Raw genomic sequence first — 18,307 nt, forward strand, 5'->3', positions numbered from 1 at the left:
GATAGATAGATAGATAGATAGATAGATAGATAGATAGATAGATAGATGATAGATGGCATGGGGTGAGCTGAAAATGAAGGGGTCATATCTGGAGAATAAAATTAAGGGATGAGAGAGGATTATACTAGAAGGCGAAAGGGAGAGATAGAACGGGGTAAATTATCCCACAAAAAAAAACAGAAAAGAAAAGGATCTTACAATGGAGGGAAAACTGGGGAAGGTGAGAGGGAAAGAATGAATCTTATTCTCATAGAATTTGACTTAAGGAGGAAATAGTATACACACTTAATTGGTTATGCAAATCTGTCCTACCCTACAGGAAAATGGGGGGGGAGGGGACAAGGGAGTAGGGGGATGATAGAGAGAAGGGCAGATTGAGAAAGGAGGTAATCAGAAGCAAATACTTCTGAGGAGGGTCAGGGCCAAAAGAAATAATAGAAGAAATGGTGGGGTGGGATAGGATTAAGGGAAATAGAGTTAGTTTTTTACAGCATGTCTACTATGGAAGTATTTTGCATTACTGCACATATATAATATATTTAGTTGATTGCCTTATCAATGAGTGTGAGTAGGGAGGGAAGAAGGGAGAAATTTGGAACCCAAAGTTTTAAAAACACATGTTTAAAAAAATGTTTTAAAAAAATAAAAAATAAATAAATTAAATTAAATCTAAAAAAAAGGTATGAAATAAAGGACTCACATCTTTAAAAAAAAAACCCAAACCAAAACAAAAAACAGTCTCCAAAGCTATTAAGAGCCTCTTTGACTCTTTTATGTTATTTAGTCCCTTCATTTTAATCAATCAATTATAGGTTTTGTTCAGCACTTTCTATGTACCCAGCACTATGCTAGGTACCAGGGAGGGATTCATTACCTCTGCCTTTAAGAAACTTACAATCTACTTGGTTATGGTAAAGTTAAAGAAGAGGAGAGAGAATAAGAAAGAAACATGAAACAATTAGAGAATCATTACATAGATGCTGACTAAATCAGTTCAACTGAAGCTCAGAGAATAGACAGATAAAAGTGGATTGTATTAGCTAAAGAAATATTCAATTAAAAGCAGGTGGAAATTAAATTGAGGTTTGAGGTATGAATAGGATTTGGATAGATAAAAAAGAGAGGAAGGGCCTTCAGTCACAGAGAAATAACATGAATAAAATGACAGAGATGGCATGTATAGTACATTGTGAGAAGACCTACTTGACTAGAGCTGAGGGCATATGTTTGGGAGTACTTGAGGTCAGAGTGGAAAGTTGGTTAGGTAGCATTAAATCATACGTTGGGAGGAGTTGAAAGTCAAGCAGAGGCATTTGGATTTGATGTGGTAGGCAGTAAGAAGCCATTATAGGTTCACAAAAAGGGGAGCAAAATGTTGAAATCAGTGTTTTAGGAAGAATACCATTAGTATCTGCCTTCTTCCTCCATTGCTGGGGATCTCTTGTAACCCTGATGAACTCCTTTTAGAACCTCCATTCTGAGGAATGATCCAGCCCGGCAGCCATCCTTCATTGTCCAGATTTTGCCACTATATACCCCCTCATGCTTTTCTGCTGCCTTTCCCATTTAATGTAGACATTTCTGGTGGGCAGGGATTGTCTTTCTCTAACACTTGTATTTATGTCCTTAGTACTTAGCAAAGTGCCTGGCGTTGACCTGACTTGTTGATTAGTCTAACAAGAATCTGTTAAAAATTGGAATTGTTTCATTTTTTATCTTTGTACCCAAATCCTGGCAAAGTGTCTAGAATAGAGTCAGTGCTTAATAAATGTTTCTTGGTTGATTGTTTGCTTATGTGATTCTGTATCAGTACATACAAATCTTTATATGTTTCTCTGAATTTCTCTTAGATATTCCTTCATATTGCACTATAACATCTCAATTCATTAATACACCAAATTTTTTCACAATTTCCCAATCAATAAGCACCCAACTTATTTCCAGTGGTTTGCTACCACAAAAAGTACTGTTACAAATTACATTGGTATTTGGTAACATACATCAAGAAGGTATACTGCTATCACACTAAGGTATGAACCTTTATTCTTCTCTTTGATTTCATTAGAGTATATGCCAAGTAGTGAGATCTCTGGGTCAAAGGGTACAGAGATTCTAGTTACTTTGTTGCATGATTCAGAATTGATATCTAGAATCTTTTATTTTTTTCCTTAAGTTTCTCAATAAAAAATGTCACAAGATATTATTGATTTATTGGTTTATTTTTCTCAAAACTAACTTAAACAGCTCATCATAGGCCTATTATTTTCCCCCAGTACTTCCTTTCAGCTACTCAAAATTATTGACACAATTTCTTTCTCTCCTTTAGATTTCCTTTCATCATTTATTTCAGCAGAGATTCCTTCAGGTCTTCACTGAGTCTTTTCTGTTTGAGCTCCATGGTCCCAAGTCAAATGTATATAGTATATAGTAAATGTATATTTATATATTTGTTTATTTACATATAAGGCTAATTTTCATTAAAATAATAGCAATAGTCTGACTCTTATCCTCATATTTCCTTTACTTACTCAGGAATCTTATCTCTATGCCTAGAAAAAGCCTGTGTTTGAAATCAGGCTGAATCCCATGATTGTATTCTTATATCTGTTTGATCTTGGACTACATGCTTAACCTCTCTGGGCTACCTCAGCTTCTTCATTTATTAAAAAATAATTAGACAGTTGAACTAGACTGTCCCTGAGGCCTCTTTCAGCTCAAGAATCATGATCCTGTGATTGGGAAATATATCCCCAATACATTTAACATGTATATACAGTTAATATGTGTGTACAATATGCATATTGATATATATATATGTACATATGTAACAAATATTTATTTTCTGCCAGCATGCATAGTACATAATACTAGATTCTGGAAGAAAGTGTTTCTTCAAATGAAGATACAAAATTTACTTAAGGCATGATCCTCTCTCTCTTTCTGTCTCTGTCTCTGTCCCTGTCTCTGTCTCTGTCTCTCTTTCTCTCTCACACACACACAATCTCTCTGCCTGCCTGCTTCTGTCTCTTTCCTTTCCTCTACCTCTGTCTTTCTCTCATTGTTTCTGTCTGTCTGTCTGTCTCTCTCTGTCTGTCAGTCTAGCTCTTTCCTACTCTTTCTCTGTCTTTGTTTCTGTCAGTGTCTCTCTCTGTCCCTGCCTCACTCTCATTCTTGTTCTCAGTTTCTCTTGCTCTCTCACTCCATATCTTTCTCTGTCTCTCTCTCTCTCTCCCTCTCTGTCTCTTTGTCTGTCTGTCTCTCTCTGTCTCTTTCTCTCTGTCTCTCTCTTTCTCTGTCTGTCCATCTCTGTCTGTCTGTCTCTTTCTCTTTCTCCATCCGTCTCTGTCTCTTTGTCTGTTTCTTCCTCTCTCTCTGTCTCTCGCTTCTCTCTGTTTCTGTCATTTATATCTGTCTCTGTTTCTCTCTGTGTATATCTCTGTTTCTGTCTTTATCTGTCTCTGTATCTCTGTATCTCTCTTTCACACACACACACATACACACACACACACACACACACACACACACACACACTCATACCTTATAGGTCCATTTTGAGCAGGCTCAAAAGATACTAATTACTCTTTACCCAGTGTGCTATCAATTCGACCAGAGCAGAGCCTCCAGCTTGTTTCATGGATGTTGCATCTTATTCCATCCCACACAGAGCTGTGCGCTCTAGACTCAAGAAGAGACGATTGGTGTTAGAGGTTATAATGGAGTTTCAGCGTATAGGGGAGTCATTTCTCCCCGTTAGCTCCGCACTTAGAGGTGACAACTTGCTCACTTTGCCTGCAGTACAGAGGCCAGAGCACTGGTCCTGGAGTCGGGAAGATCTGAATTTGCGTTCTGCCTCAAACCCTCACTAGCTTGGTGACTCTGAGCGAGTCACTTCATTTGTGTCAGCCCAACTTCCTCATCTATAAAGTGGTGATGCTAGTATCTTTATCACAAGGTTGTTGTGAGGATCAAATAAGATAATACGTGTAAGATGTTTCATAAATCTTAAAACATTGTATAAATGCTAGCTATTATTTTTATTATGTACTAGGTCATAAAAGGTTTGTGATGTAAGTGGAAGAAGTGTCTACAGTAGGGGTTCTCTGTATTAAAGAAATCACAGATTTTTTGCATATTTGAATAGATGACATATTTTATGTATGCATGTGTACAGACACGCATACACACACACACACACAAACAGAGTTTCGTAAAGGGATGAATACCACACTAAGATGTCATAAAAGCAATTGACATGGAAGCAGTACAAGTTTGGTTTGGTTTTCTTGTCCTTCATGAGTACAGTGCCTTGCAAAGATCCCGCAGATGGTCTGACAGGTGCCAGCACAAGTTTAAAAGGCTCACAGATGAAAGGGTTGGGGGTTGTTGTTTTTCCCCCCCTTTGGGGATCTCGGATCTCCACAGCATGACCTCAGGGGTCATGTGGGCATAAATCACATAACTTGCCCAAAGCAACAGGTGTGACCCCATACCCTGGCTGTCCCTCTTGGGATTTTAGTGGACAAAATAAATGCACTTACAACCAACAGTCAGAAGAGGCTTCAGAGATTATTCTGAGATTCCATAACCTTTCAGTTACATTTTCTACTGTCAAATCCTATGTCAAATCCCAAGCTTATGAGTGCCCTCAAATACACATTCACATATACACACATCATACCCACTCACATACACACACACATACTCACATGCTTCCCAGATCCATTTCGAATAAGTGCACAAGATGCCAATTACTTTCTTCACTTAGTGCAATACCATTTTCAAAAGAGATGAGCTTCTTACTTGTCTCATTGATGCTGTATAGTGTTCTGTTTTACACTGAGTCACTTGTACTCCCCTCAAGAGGAGATGAATGGTGTGTTGAGGATTAAAAAATCATGTTAATATTGAGCAGAATTGTCTCCTGGTACTAATTCTTCTTTTCATTTTCATCTAATCTTCTTCATTTTCATTTCACTCATTTAATAGACACATTCTTTGCCTGTGTGTGTAACATAAAATCAGAGGAAAGGAGTGATGAAGATGAGCTGGGTGATTAATGGAAGGAATCTGGAATTGACTTTGCTAATTGACAATACCAACAGGAAGAGTATTCAACTCATTTACATCATGCATGCTTTTCAGGTGGTCCAATAAGTGAATGAAAAGGGGGAGGGCATGTTTACAATGAAATCAAAAGTAGATTTAGTGTTTACTTAACAGTTAATACTCCAAAGACATAGTTGGATCTCACAGTTGGATCGTAGCTGGAAGAGCTACCCACATAGAGTCTAAGCCTTCTTCAGGTTTAACTTTGAAAATATAAGCCCAGCAAATTGCGGTATATATTGGACATCTTAGGCAACTCCTATGTAAGTGTGGCCAACTGTAGTGCAGATGTTGACTATAGGTTACCACAAATTAAACACCCCAAAGATGATGCAGAGGGTTAGCTCCAATTGGTAACTATCTCCTTGAAGATACTGCTCAGACAGGCCCCACTGATAGGCAGAACTGGCCTATTGTATGTCATGTTCTCATGGCACTAAAGGCAAACAATATAGTTACCTGAGATGGTACCCTAGAGCCAGCTTGTTTCAGTTCACAGGAGCCAATTGCTAATTTGTTTTAATTTAAGCATTTATCCCTCAGAAATCAGCAAATGTTTGATCAGGGCTTGATTTATTATTCTGTTGATTGTCTAGACCTAAGAAAGTGATGAAAAAAAGTTCATAATGTAGATTAAACTTACAGATATGTCATTTGTATAATTTTTCCCCAGAGAACCAGTCATTAAACATTTCCCAGCAAACCCCTCTCTGCCTATTGTTTCCTTCAGGGTTCAGGTGCCAGTAGGCCCTCAAGAAGCTTATAGTCTATTATTATCAGGAGAGGCAACATCAACACATGTAAGGATATAAAATATAAGTACAAAATAAATACTGGGTAGGTTTTTTTTTTTGAAGGAAAGAAGTAGCAGCTGAAGGAATAACCCATCAAGAATGGGCATAAACCCAACAAACTAGGCCTGTCCTCAGTAGTGCTGCCTCTATATCATCAGTGTCTGAGGTCATGATATGATCTGGATTATACACATAAGCCTGGCTTGAAAACAGACCAGGCTCCTAAACTAGGGATCAGAGCACCTGAAATGAAAATGTTACATCCATTAGTCCTCCTTTACTGGACAATATTCACAAGATAACAACAACTGAGTGATATTTTAAATGGTTGGATGTTGTTGATGGAGGAAGAGGCCAGCCCAACATAGCAAACCCTTTTTGGGAGAATTTCTCAGCTGATTTCAAGTCAAACAGCTTCCCACTCACTCCATAAAACCCACATTATTATTTCTTAAAATATAATTTCCTCAAGTGAGAAAATGATTTTGTGAGAATAGACCAAATGATTTAAAGTATGTTTCTTAAAATGAATGTTTGCTCTTTTCTTAGAGAAAACACTTGACAAAGACAAATCAGATCAATAACAACTTGATAATTTATTCCAAAGGGAATAAGAATGTTTGAGGTATTTAGAAATAGAAAGTTCCTCCAAAGATTCTATGGCTATAATGTGAAATTATTGTGAATATGATAGTTGTGAAGGGCAAAGAAAGAGAATAAAAGTTGTGGTATAGGGATGATAGTGTGGACCTATGATAATTGGTAATCTCCGTCATGAGTACCATAGTTTCCAGGTGAATGATGATACTAAGATTTTTTGACCCCCTCCCCGCAAAAAAAGGCCCACACTGATTGACTCAGTGATATGAGACTTACCCTTCTCATGCCCAGGTATTTAGATAAAAGGAGTAAAGAAAGTAACAGAAAGAGCCTTGGAAATCACATGAGATGATCTGGATTTAAATCTGGGATCAGCCAGTTACTAATTATAAGGGCTGTGTAGACAGTCAGCTGCCTTAGGGGATTGTCATAGTATAGGCATGACCTGGATGAAAATGTAGCAAAGGAAACTGAGGAGTGGTCAGACAGCGAGAAAGACAACCAGGAGAGAGCAGTGTCATGGAAACTTAGAGAGCAGAGAGTATCAGTTAAAGAGAGTATTCAACAGAGAGGTCAGAAAGAATGATGATTGAGAAAAGGCCATTAGATTTGGCAATTGAGATTATTGGCAGTTATGAAGGGAGCTGTTACAGTTGAATGATGTGGTTGGAAAAGAGCCTGCAGAGTTTACAAAAAGAAGGAGGGGGGAGGGTAAAAAAGGCAGCTAGGTGGTTCAGTGGATAATATAATGGGCCTGGAATCAAAAAGGCCTGAGATCAAATCTAGTCTCAGATAGTGACTAGGTATTTGACCCTGTGCAAGGCAATTAATTTGCCTGCCTTTGTTTCCTCCCCTATAAAATGAAGATCAAAATAGCACCAATCTCCCTGGGTTGTTGTGAGGATCAAATGGGATGTTATTTGTAAAGTGCTTTGCATAGTGCCTGGTATGTACTAGGGATTTAACAAATGCTTTTCATGAAAAGAGACCTTATACATGTCATTTCGCTCTATAGGTTTCACCGTCCTCATCTAAACTGAGGAAATTGGACTGTTGTTATTATTCAGTTGTTTCAGTCATGTTTGACTCTCAGTGACCTCATTTGGAGTTTTCTTGGCAAAGATACTGGAGTGCTTTGCCATTTCCTTCTCCAGCTCATTTTACAGATGAGAAACTAAGACAAAAAGGATTAAATGACTTGCCCAGGGTCACATAGCTAGTAAGTGTCTGAGGCTGGATTTCAGCTCAGGAAGGTGAGTCTTCCTGACTTTGGGCCCAGCACTTTTTGTGATCATAGTCAATTTCAGAAGTATATATGGTTTCAGAAGTGTTTCAACCAAAGTTTTGACTGAATCAAGTCTGTAAGAGTATCCTGGAATTTCAGATTTGTTAATGGCAAACAAGGCCATTTCCCTCTTACATCATTCAATCCTTGGCAAAATTCTTGCTTAAGTTTTCAAATGATATTATTGACCATATTTTACACACACACACACACACACACACACAAACACATGCACACACACCATCTGATGTGTGTATGTGCATAGAGAGATAAAATGTGAACTTCCAAAAAAAAGACAACTTTTTTCAATAAGAATAAATACCAATAAAAATGCTGTACCTGCCTTGGTAACCCATAAGCAGGAGACCATTTTGCACTTAAATTTTCTGGACAGTATATAGAAATATGAGAAAAATCACTTGAAATCTTTCAGACATGGAATCAGACTTCAGAAAAACTTCAAGAAATCAAAAAGAACAAGACATAGAGCAGATATTACATTACGTTCAAAATGCAATAAGATAAAATTGGTCCCTGTATTTCCAACTCTTTCCTCTTCCATCCTAATATCAATGATCAGATGTAACTCTTCCATTTGTGCATAAACAACATGGCAGGCTGCATGTTCAGAGAGGAGAGGCAGAACTTCTTGACCCTAACTCTTGGCATAAAATGTAAAGGCGCTGTCCCTGCATCCATTTCTTAAAGTTGTAAGGACTTGGGTGGATTTCAGGGGGGAATGCATTTCCATTGAATAGTTACATATGCCATATCTTTGACACCACCTGTTGTCAACCCAGGAAGGTCAAGGAAATGGGAATTTGCTCACAGGTCTGCAGAGAAGATAAGACAAGACAGCTGCTAAAGAAGGGCAGCGTGAGGTTCTCAGTATTATTGTCAAAGTATAAGGAGGCTCTGCCTCAGAAGGGCAAGGTAATTGAATGGAAAAAGGTGTCTTTTTTCTAACTGTGCTGCTGATTCATTCTGTAGCCCTGAGGGAATTCACATGTACAACATCTCATTTTTGTTTGGCCAGTATTTCTGAACTGATAGTTTAGAATTGTCTGTGGTTTTTAGGAGAATAGTTTCTACATTATAAAGATTCAGAGTGACCACTCTGTCTCATGCTTGGGGGGTGAGGGTGGGGTCCATATACTGGAATGAAATTTACATAAAATAATTCCTTCTATACCTCAACTGTCTCTAGGGCAAAATGTATTGAACTGATTCCTTCTAGGTTAGGCTATAAGACTATCCATGGTGTTTATTTAAACTAACTTTACCTGCATATAAATGCACAAAGAAGACCCATACAATATTCCCCAATTACCCTCTCTGTTTGACAACTTTTATGAATTCCTTCAAGCTGAAAGGTGAAGGTTTTCAAAGTTATTAATCCTTTCCTTAAATGTCCATTGATTGTATCTTTCCCCAGTATTCGGGATGTGGTCCTCTGCCCTATTCTCTCTATACTTTCTTCCTTAGAGATTATATCCACTCTCATGGTGCTAACTGCTGCCTCTATGCTAATGACTCCCAAATCAATATCATTAGTACACAAACATACATATATATTATAGGGCCACATATATAACATCATGTAAAATATATAATATATATTATATGCTGACATATATCTACATCTACATATTCATATATACACATATGTACATATATTTATACACATATGTGTGTGTGAAAAGTATGTAAACAATGATAGGTCCAATGCCATTATAAAAAAACAAAAATCAGAGATAAAAATTCCTTTTTTTCTCCAAAAAAAGACACAACAGATTGATTCTGAGAGTGTATGCAACATTCCATAACCATATTTTCCCATGACTTCTCCAGGGCCAAGATGGATCAATATAATTGTGTAGCATTTAACTTTGTTATATTTTTAATTATTGCTTTTTGTAGTCACTAACTGAAGATTCTAAGCTAGTGGCCCAATTATTAGGTATAATATTTGGTACACCAAAAGAATTTGCATAATCATTTGGTGATCACTTGAAGTTAATGTCATTTTTGTACTTCTAGACATATTGTAGATAACACAAGGGCTGAATAATCAAGGAAGAGGGAAGACAGCAGAGCAAAACTAAGAGAAACTAGATTAGAGAGGTTTCATTGAGGAGATTCTGAATAGAGTTTTGACAGAGAAATAAAGGAAACGATATATTTTGTTTCAAATGCTCTAAAAGAGCTAACCTGAAAGAATAAAATGATGTTTTATTCACTGAAAAGATGCCTCAGAAACTAGAACTCAAATATAAGGATTTTTTTTTTCATTACAACATTTGGCTTGCCCATGTTCGCTGGGACCATTCAAATTTGTAGAGTGATAGGGAAATATTTTCTCTCTAAAAGCAAGTTAAAAACCTACCTCCTTTTCATTCAGATCACTGTAAGATCTTCATATCCTAATGTCTTTCCAGTCCTATTTTAATCTCTTACCAGCCCCTCCAGGAGGTGAGGTAGATTTGAACTGCTGACCTTGAGGTGAAAGGCACCATATCCTATTACTAATCCTTTGAGACATCTTGTCCCCAGACAATGATGTTTCTGTTGGGCATGCTCTTATCCAAGTGTTCACTCTCAATAGTCCACTGAAAAATTACCAGTCTGGAAAGGGTGAAATGAGAGAGAGAGAGACAGAGAGTCAGAGAGACAGAGACAGAGAGACAGAAAGAGACAGAGAGACAGAGACAGAGAGAGAGAGAGAAGCAGAGAGAGGAAGAAGCTATGTATTCTTTAAAGAACATACTGATTTGTGGCTTTCTCATGGAAAGTTTTCATGGTTAGCAAAACTAGTCTGCTTGGGATATTTCACTGAATTATTGACAGAGAGGAACATTAGCAGGTAAATACAATTTAAGAGCTAAAAAGCACAGAACTTCTGACCAAGCACAACTTTTATAGAACAGAAGCCCACCATCTTTTCTTTTTACCTTTTTTTTCTTTTTAATAAACACTTTATGTTAAAAAAATTATGTCATCATTATTTCCCAATGACATGCTTCCACCCTCAAGCAATTCTTCTATGGAAGTAGAAATGTCATTGAGCAAAGTCTATATTGGCCATGTCTGACAATGCCATGTCAGTCATTCCATACCTATAGTCCACCACCTCCCTTCAATGGGGAGGTAGGGTATGGTTTACTGTCTGCCATCTAGGGTCAACATTTTTCAATGTTGTTTTCCTTTATATAGTTGTAATCATTACATAAATTGTTGTCATTCCACTTAGTTTGTTCTGAATCTGTTCAAATAAGTCTTCCTAAATTTCTCTGGTTTTTCACATTTACCTTTATATGGAACAAAAATATAATATTACATGCCTACACTATAATTTGAGGCTTTTCTCAACTGGTGAACACTTTGCTTCCAGCCCCTTGTTTACACAAAAGATACTCCTACACATACTTTTATTGTATATATGAAATCTTTCTATCTTTGACTCCCTTAGGGAATCACAGGGACAGGGGCTATCTACAGCTTAAGGAATTTTAATCATTGTTTCAAGGAATGTTCTGCAATCACATTGGTTGTGTCATTCCTTTCCTCTTCCCTGGATTGTACGTACTAAGAAAAAGGAAAATATTCCATCTTTCAGATAGCAGCCAAGTATCTCTCTCACTTTCCAGCTTAGAGATGAAGAAACAAGAAGCCTGATGGGTGGTGTGTTTAGCCTTTACTTGGTCCTTTTTACAGCTTCTATCTATCACAGATGTATGAAAGGGTTACCAAACCAAAGTCAGGCAAGGAAAGAAAATTCCCTGTGACATAATTGAGATTGAAATCCCAAAGTGAATTCCCATTGGCTTTGGAATGGAATTAAACTATTGATGCATATAAGGTCTTCACAATATAAATGACTATGCTGTGCCAACATAAAATAAAATCCTTTGGCTCTGAAGGAAGTTATGGTCCTGCTTTGCTGCCACATCAGCACAATTTGTGCTGTACCCTGTGTTACTAGAACCTTTGGGTGGCAATTGACTTCCCTGCAGTTGAATTTAATGGCCACTTTGGTAAAACTGTCCTTTCTGGGTTCCCCAAGTCTGAGATCCAATCCAAAGTTAAATCTAGCCATGAACACCAATACCAGCAGCATAGAGAAATTCAGCTTTAGTGTCCAGATTAACAGGCTGCAGTTGTATATGGCATTGATTGTGTGTGTGTCTGTGCACATGTGTGTGTATTATGTGTGTGTGTGTGTGTGTGTATACATTGTTCATTTGAAGATTTTTCTACTGGATTTGAAACCTAATCTGAACGACAGAAATGCTTTATTCTTTTGATAAAACCACACCTAGCATATCCAAATTCCAATAAATTGGTTAATTCACAACTCAGGATTTTGAAAGTTGGAAGAAACCTAAGAGATCATCTAGCCCAGCTTCTGATTAGGACACGGAGGCCAGAGAGGTGAAATAACTTACCTACAATGACAAGTATTAAATGGAAGCTCAAGGATTCAAATACAGCCTATGATTTCTGCCTAGAGATTCTGCACTCCTTCCCTTACGCCACAGAACTCCCTCAAAGAATCCTGACTTCTCTGAAAGGAAAATCTAGCTTGCTTATACATACTTCCTATGTATAATTTGTGGACTTCAATTCTAAAGGATACTTGAAGAAATCTTCTACATCTTAACCACCCAGGGTTAGATAATAATAATATCAGTTTTTAAAATATACCTCAAGTCCTGGGAGATGCTGCAAAATGGTTACAATTAAGCCTGTGAATCAAAGAACCACAAGAGACATGAAACAGCTTTCTACTAAATATTCTTTTAGATTCACCACATACTAGGTAAGCTGACTTTCTGAAGTATTATTTCTTGCAGGATAGTATTAAAAATCCACAATATTGCTTAGCTGGTCCAATGAGTGGTAAAAATAAATAAATAAATGAACTGAAAACTTTTTCAATTATCCTGTCTTTTTTTTTTTTCCTTAAGGCAAGGAACAGAATACCAGAATAATTAAACAGTTCTTTTCTTTAAATAAAGAGGAGGGAAACATTTTGAACTTTGCCTCCTCTTCTTTGGTTACCTAGTGATATCGCCCAGTGACAGTCTGACTATAGGTTGAGTCAAATAAATCAAGTCTGCATATGTTGCGGATTTTAAAACTGCAAATTTACACTGAAGACTAAGTGTCTCAAGACTTGAGGTCATATATAAATAGTGACGGCATACCCAAGATGCTTCTCCTGTAGCACAGATGGAGACTTTTTTTATTTAGTAAAAATAGCTGACCAGCTGTTGCAGCACTTTCCTATCTAGTTTCAAGATAATTTTTCTTTCCTTTGATGAAGGCAGCTAGCTATCTCTTCCCAACCTCCCTCTTTCTAGGCCTCACCCATCATCTGGGATACTGTCAGAGGGAAAAGACTGTGTTTGCACTGCCATAGAGCAGATTTTTTTTTCTTAAGTTTGAATTCTCATTCTCAGAGATTTTCTTAGATAGGTGGAGGCTATGTTACATGTTGGAAAGGGAATGTGTGAATAAACACAAATAAGCGTTCTTCCTTGCTGCCATTTAGAAATAAACTATGGAGCATACCTTCAGCTACTCCCAGGCTTAATGTGACTGTTTTGGAGGTGATTTAAGATTTAAGAGCACTTTCCTCAAAAACAGACATGTGAGTGTGAAGGCCATAATCCAAATAATATCCCTACTTTTTCAAATGAGGACTTTGAGGTTCAGAATTATTAAGTGACTTGCTCATAATCATACAGCTAAAAATTAGCAGAACCTGTACTTCATTCCATGTCTTTCTGATTCCAAGTTCAGAAAACAGGTTGATAAAAAGTATTTGTGTAGACGAGCCAACTTATGGCATTTGTTCTCAAGGTTGGCATGATAAGAAATAGGAGAACAAAGGGATTCATTCATTCATTCATTCATTCATTCATTCATTCATGTAACAAGTATGTATTAAGTGTCTGCAGGTACCATGCTAGGTGCTGAGGAGATAAAGAAATAAATGAGGGGGCAGCTAGGTGGCGCAGCGGATAGAGCTCCGGCCTTGGAGTCAGGAGGACCTGAGTTTGAATCTGTCCTCAGACACTTGACACTTACTGCGTGACCCTGGGCAAGTCACTTTACCTCATTGCCTCAAAACAAAAAAAAATATCAAAACAAGAAATAAATGAAACAGAGATGATTGCGTGGTACCTGGCAAATCTAAGGAAAGTAAAAAGTTGAACATATATGTTCATATATTCCTCCTTCTGCTATCCCTTAAAAATAAAGTTAAAAGGAACTCTGATTTTATTCTCTTATTAACTCTTATTTATGACTGCAGGGTCTTTTCCATTGTACCGCATTGAAATATTAGAAACAATGAGTCTAATGCTTACAATCCTGGCTAATACTTTACATAGTGTATTCTGGAAATATTTAAAGATTTACATTATTTTGTTGGTTGTTTCTTCTCTAGGCGTGGAAAGGAGAAAAGAGGAAAATTTCAGTTTTTGCTTTTTAAGGTTTTTACACAAACCAGCACAGAGGCATTGCTTTGGTTGACAATTTTAATTCTGACAATGACACATTTGAAATGCTTGTTTTCTATAGACAAGTTTGAGATCAGATTTAGGGGTAGAGTGAAAAAATGAGATATCCCTTTGTCTTCTTTCCATAGCTTTTTTTTTAATTTTCCTTTTTTAGCAAAATGAGAAATCCTTAACTGCCCTACACAAGTCTAGGTTAGTTGCGATGGAGTTAAGTCTTGTGTGATCCTGACTGTGATTTCTTGTTCCTTGGACTGCTATCTCTGACATGTCAAGCCCTTATTCGATAAATTCAATATTACTTCCAGGATCAAATATAAAATCCTCTATTTAGCTTTTAAAGCCCTTCATAACCTGGTTCCTTCCTAACTTTAGAATTTTATACCTCACTCACTTCCCTATATTCTGTTATTTAATAACACTGGCCTCTTTTCTGTTATTTGTTTTCCATCTCCTCTATCCATGAATTTCCCATGGTTGTCTCTCATGCCTGGTGTTCTTTTCCTCCTCATCTCTATCTCCTAGTTTTCTTGACTTTCTTCAAGTTCCAGCTGAAATTTTATCTTCTATAAGAAAATTTTCTCAGTTCCCCTTAATGCTTATGCATTTTCTATAAGATTATCTCCAATTTATCCTTTGTATATCTAGTTTACACATAGATGTTCTCATTATTTCCACCATTATACTATGATCTCCTCAAGAGCAGGGAACATAAATATATATATATGTATATATATATATATATATATATTTGTGTGTGTCTGTGTGTCTGTGTATGTGTATGTGTGTATGTATATGTATATATAGATATATGTATGTATGTATATATATGTGTGTGTATATATGTATATACATATATACATATGTATGTATATATATTTGTTTTTGCATCCATAATAGTTAGCACAGGATCTGGCACACAGTAGGTGTTTAACGAGTCCTGTTGACTTATTTCTGGATGTTGGCAATATTTTTCTTTGTTGTAGAAGCTTTTGATTTTGTCTATGATGCTCCTGGGACATTTCCTTTCAGGGTTCCTTTCAGGAGAAGGTGAGTGGATTCTTTTCATTCTTCACTTTGCCTTCTAGTTCTAAAAGATGCAATTAAATGATTTCTTATATAGTGTACAAACTTTTCCAAAATTACACTTTTCACAAAATCCAATGATTCTTCCATTCTTTTTCCTTGACCTGTTTTCCAAGTCAGTTGTTTTATGTCAAATAGCTTATTTTTGCAGAAAAAAATTCTAATATTTTTGCTATAATACAGTCATTGATTTCTTCTTGATCCATCCTAATTTTAGGGAGACTCTTCTGACTTATTTACTCTCCTTCCAATTCTGTTCTCCAGAGCTTTTATTATGTTTTTTATCTCTTGCTTCATTTCTCCTAGGCATTCACATGATCCTTGTGAAAAATCTATTTTTCCCTTTCCTCTCTGTTCATGGTTGTTACTGAATTATTCTTCTATGCTGATCTCTTGGGCATGCCTGAATCAATTATAAGTCTTTATAATGGTCTATGTCTTGTATTTGCTCATCTCTCTAGCCTTAGTTTCTGGATAGGGGCTTTGTGTCAGGGCCAGGTTTACCTCATGCTGAACTTTCAGGTGATTAGTCTTAATCACTCATCTTTGAGGTTCAAATTGCTGGATTTTCAGGGCCTTCTATGACATCACAGGATAGAGTGCTAAGGATCTCAGAACCCATGGATCTGAAGTGTTCTGGTCTCATCAATGTGACTTCTCCACAGGTTGCTGCTATTTTCAGTCACTTCCAAGTTCCCTCATGTTAGTTGATAATATCCCTCCTTGGAGTTTCCTCAGGGAGCTCTCTGCTCTATATTCACTGCCTTGCAGGCAACTTGTATCTCAGAGGTATCTGATTTCTTTGGGAGGTTTTTCCTTATTGACTTGTGCTGGCACTGATTTTGATGACAGTCCCCTTTGGACTTTTGGCTGGCTTTATGTGCATTTCAGGAGTGGGAGAAGTCACTGTAGTTTCTTATTATATTTCTTACTTCTTATTCATTCTGGTGCTATTTTAGACTTTATTTATTCATTTATTTATTTTGCTGGGTAGGTATATGGGAGTTGGGCTGCCTGTGTTCATTCATTTTTGGTAGAATGTTAGAGGTGGAAGGAATCTGAGATATGATCTAGATCAAACCCTAAATTTTATAGATGAAGAAACTGAGTCTCAGTGAAATGAAGTTACTACCAAAAAACCCACAGCCAGTAAGAAGCAGAGGTGTAAATCACACCCAGAACTTTTAACCTCCAAGTTCAGACTTTGGGTCATTACATTAGAAAATGTCCCACAACTGGATTTTATTATCCCTCACACCCTAACTCAGCTCTCTACTACTTTTGGTGAAAATCAGTCTTCTTTTACTATTCGTCTGAGTTCTATTAACCCCTACTTTGGGGGAGCTCCTCTTTTTTAATTCACACCTGTTTCTCCCTTTCTTTACTCTCACCATGTTCTTCTCCCCTTATTCACCCTAGCCCTTCCCAAAAACTACTATACTAGCCTATGGACCAAGCCTATAGCAATTGGGATATTATGTGGAATTTTTGAAAACTAAAATGATTTGGCCTATTCTTATTTCCTCCATATGATGAAATGTTTACTTTGTAAGCTATTCTTCTAAAATTAACAGAGAGGCAAAGGACCAAAGAAGTGAAATTTCAACCAAATGGAAAAGATGAAATGACTTTCATGTCCCTCAGTAGTTTTTTTGTTTTCTTTTTTAGTTGAGGGCAGCAGTTCAAGATAGCTACTTGCTTATTTCATCCAAAGTCTCTTTTTTAAGCAGGTAAAGAAATAATGGCAAAGTTCAGTGAATATTCGGTTTTTCTCAAGGAAATGTGTTTTTTTTAAACCATGAGTCTTTTTTTCTTTCTTATAAATGTCCTTTATTTCATCTCTACTCCCAATTTTCACCCTTCTTTTCTTCCTCCTTACGCTTCACATACTGTATTTCAAATTGAGCAGCAGACGCTACTCCTTATTCTAGCTCCCTTTTTCCTTCCTTCTATGACACTCTTTTTCCTTCCTCCATCTTAGAAAATCATTCAGTTTTCTACAGTCCAGCACATGTCCAAAGACCCTCAGGGATTTCCAACTACAAAGTTTGTCAGAAGTGGGAACACATGCTCCAAATAAGGATTCAGCAGAACATTTTCCAGGGGTCATGCCAATTCAATTCCCATCCTTTCTTCTTTTTTATTTTTTCAGAGAAAGTAAAAAGAAAACCACATTTCTTTCCTTTTCTGGTAGCATCCAGCATATCAATTTCTTTATATTGGCTGACAAGCTTTATACCATATCACCTTTTGCATTGCATTAGAAAAAGCATTTTCTACCAGGCACCATCTGCAGAGAGCAGTAAAATGTTCAACCTACCCTTGAGCTGGTGAGTAATCTATAGTGATGATGTCTAATAAAATCAATCTTCAATAGTTCTGCTTGTCGTTAATTCCAAAATGACTATCTTGGACTGAATAAAATTGAATTTTATTCATCTCTCATCAGGACTATGTCAGTGTTACTTTTTTTACACAACATGGTTCTTAATTCCATTCTACAAGCAGGAAAATTGAGGAGCTGTCTTTTTCTTTTTTTAAGTCCCAGACTATCTTATTTCATGTACAAAATTGGAATAATCATTTAAGACACTGAGAAGGCATAAAACCCATTTGAAGGTACATTTGAAGGTTCAAAGAAGCAATGAAAATCATGAATTCAGTGCCCATACAAGTGGAAAAACAAGAGCAAAAATAGGAAGAATCATAGAGAAAAACTATCATCCTCAAAAAAGCCCTAATTAAATAGCATCCAGTAGATGGTATTGCTAGGTACTATGTTTAGTAAAATAGAAAGAAGTTTGCTTACTTTTCCTTCTAGGAACCTGCAGTCTAAAACAGATCACACTGGCACAGATGAATGTGTACTAACAAAAATCATTATTTATGCCTCCTCTATTCCCTAAAAGTAT

This window comes from Vombatus ursinus, unplaced genomic scaffold (assembly GCF_900497805.2).
Source record: "Vombatus ursinus unplaced genomic scaffold, bare-nosed wombat genome assembly UNPS02001419.1, whole genome shotgun sequence".
Taxonomy (NCBI): Eukaryota; Metazoa; Chordata; class Mammalia; order Diprotodontia; family Vombatidae; genus Vombatus; species Vombatus ursinus.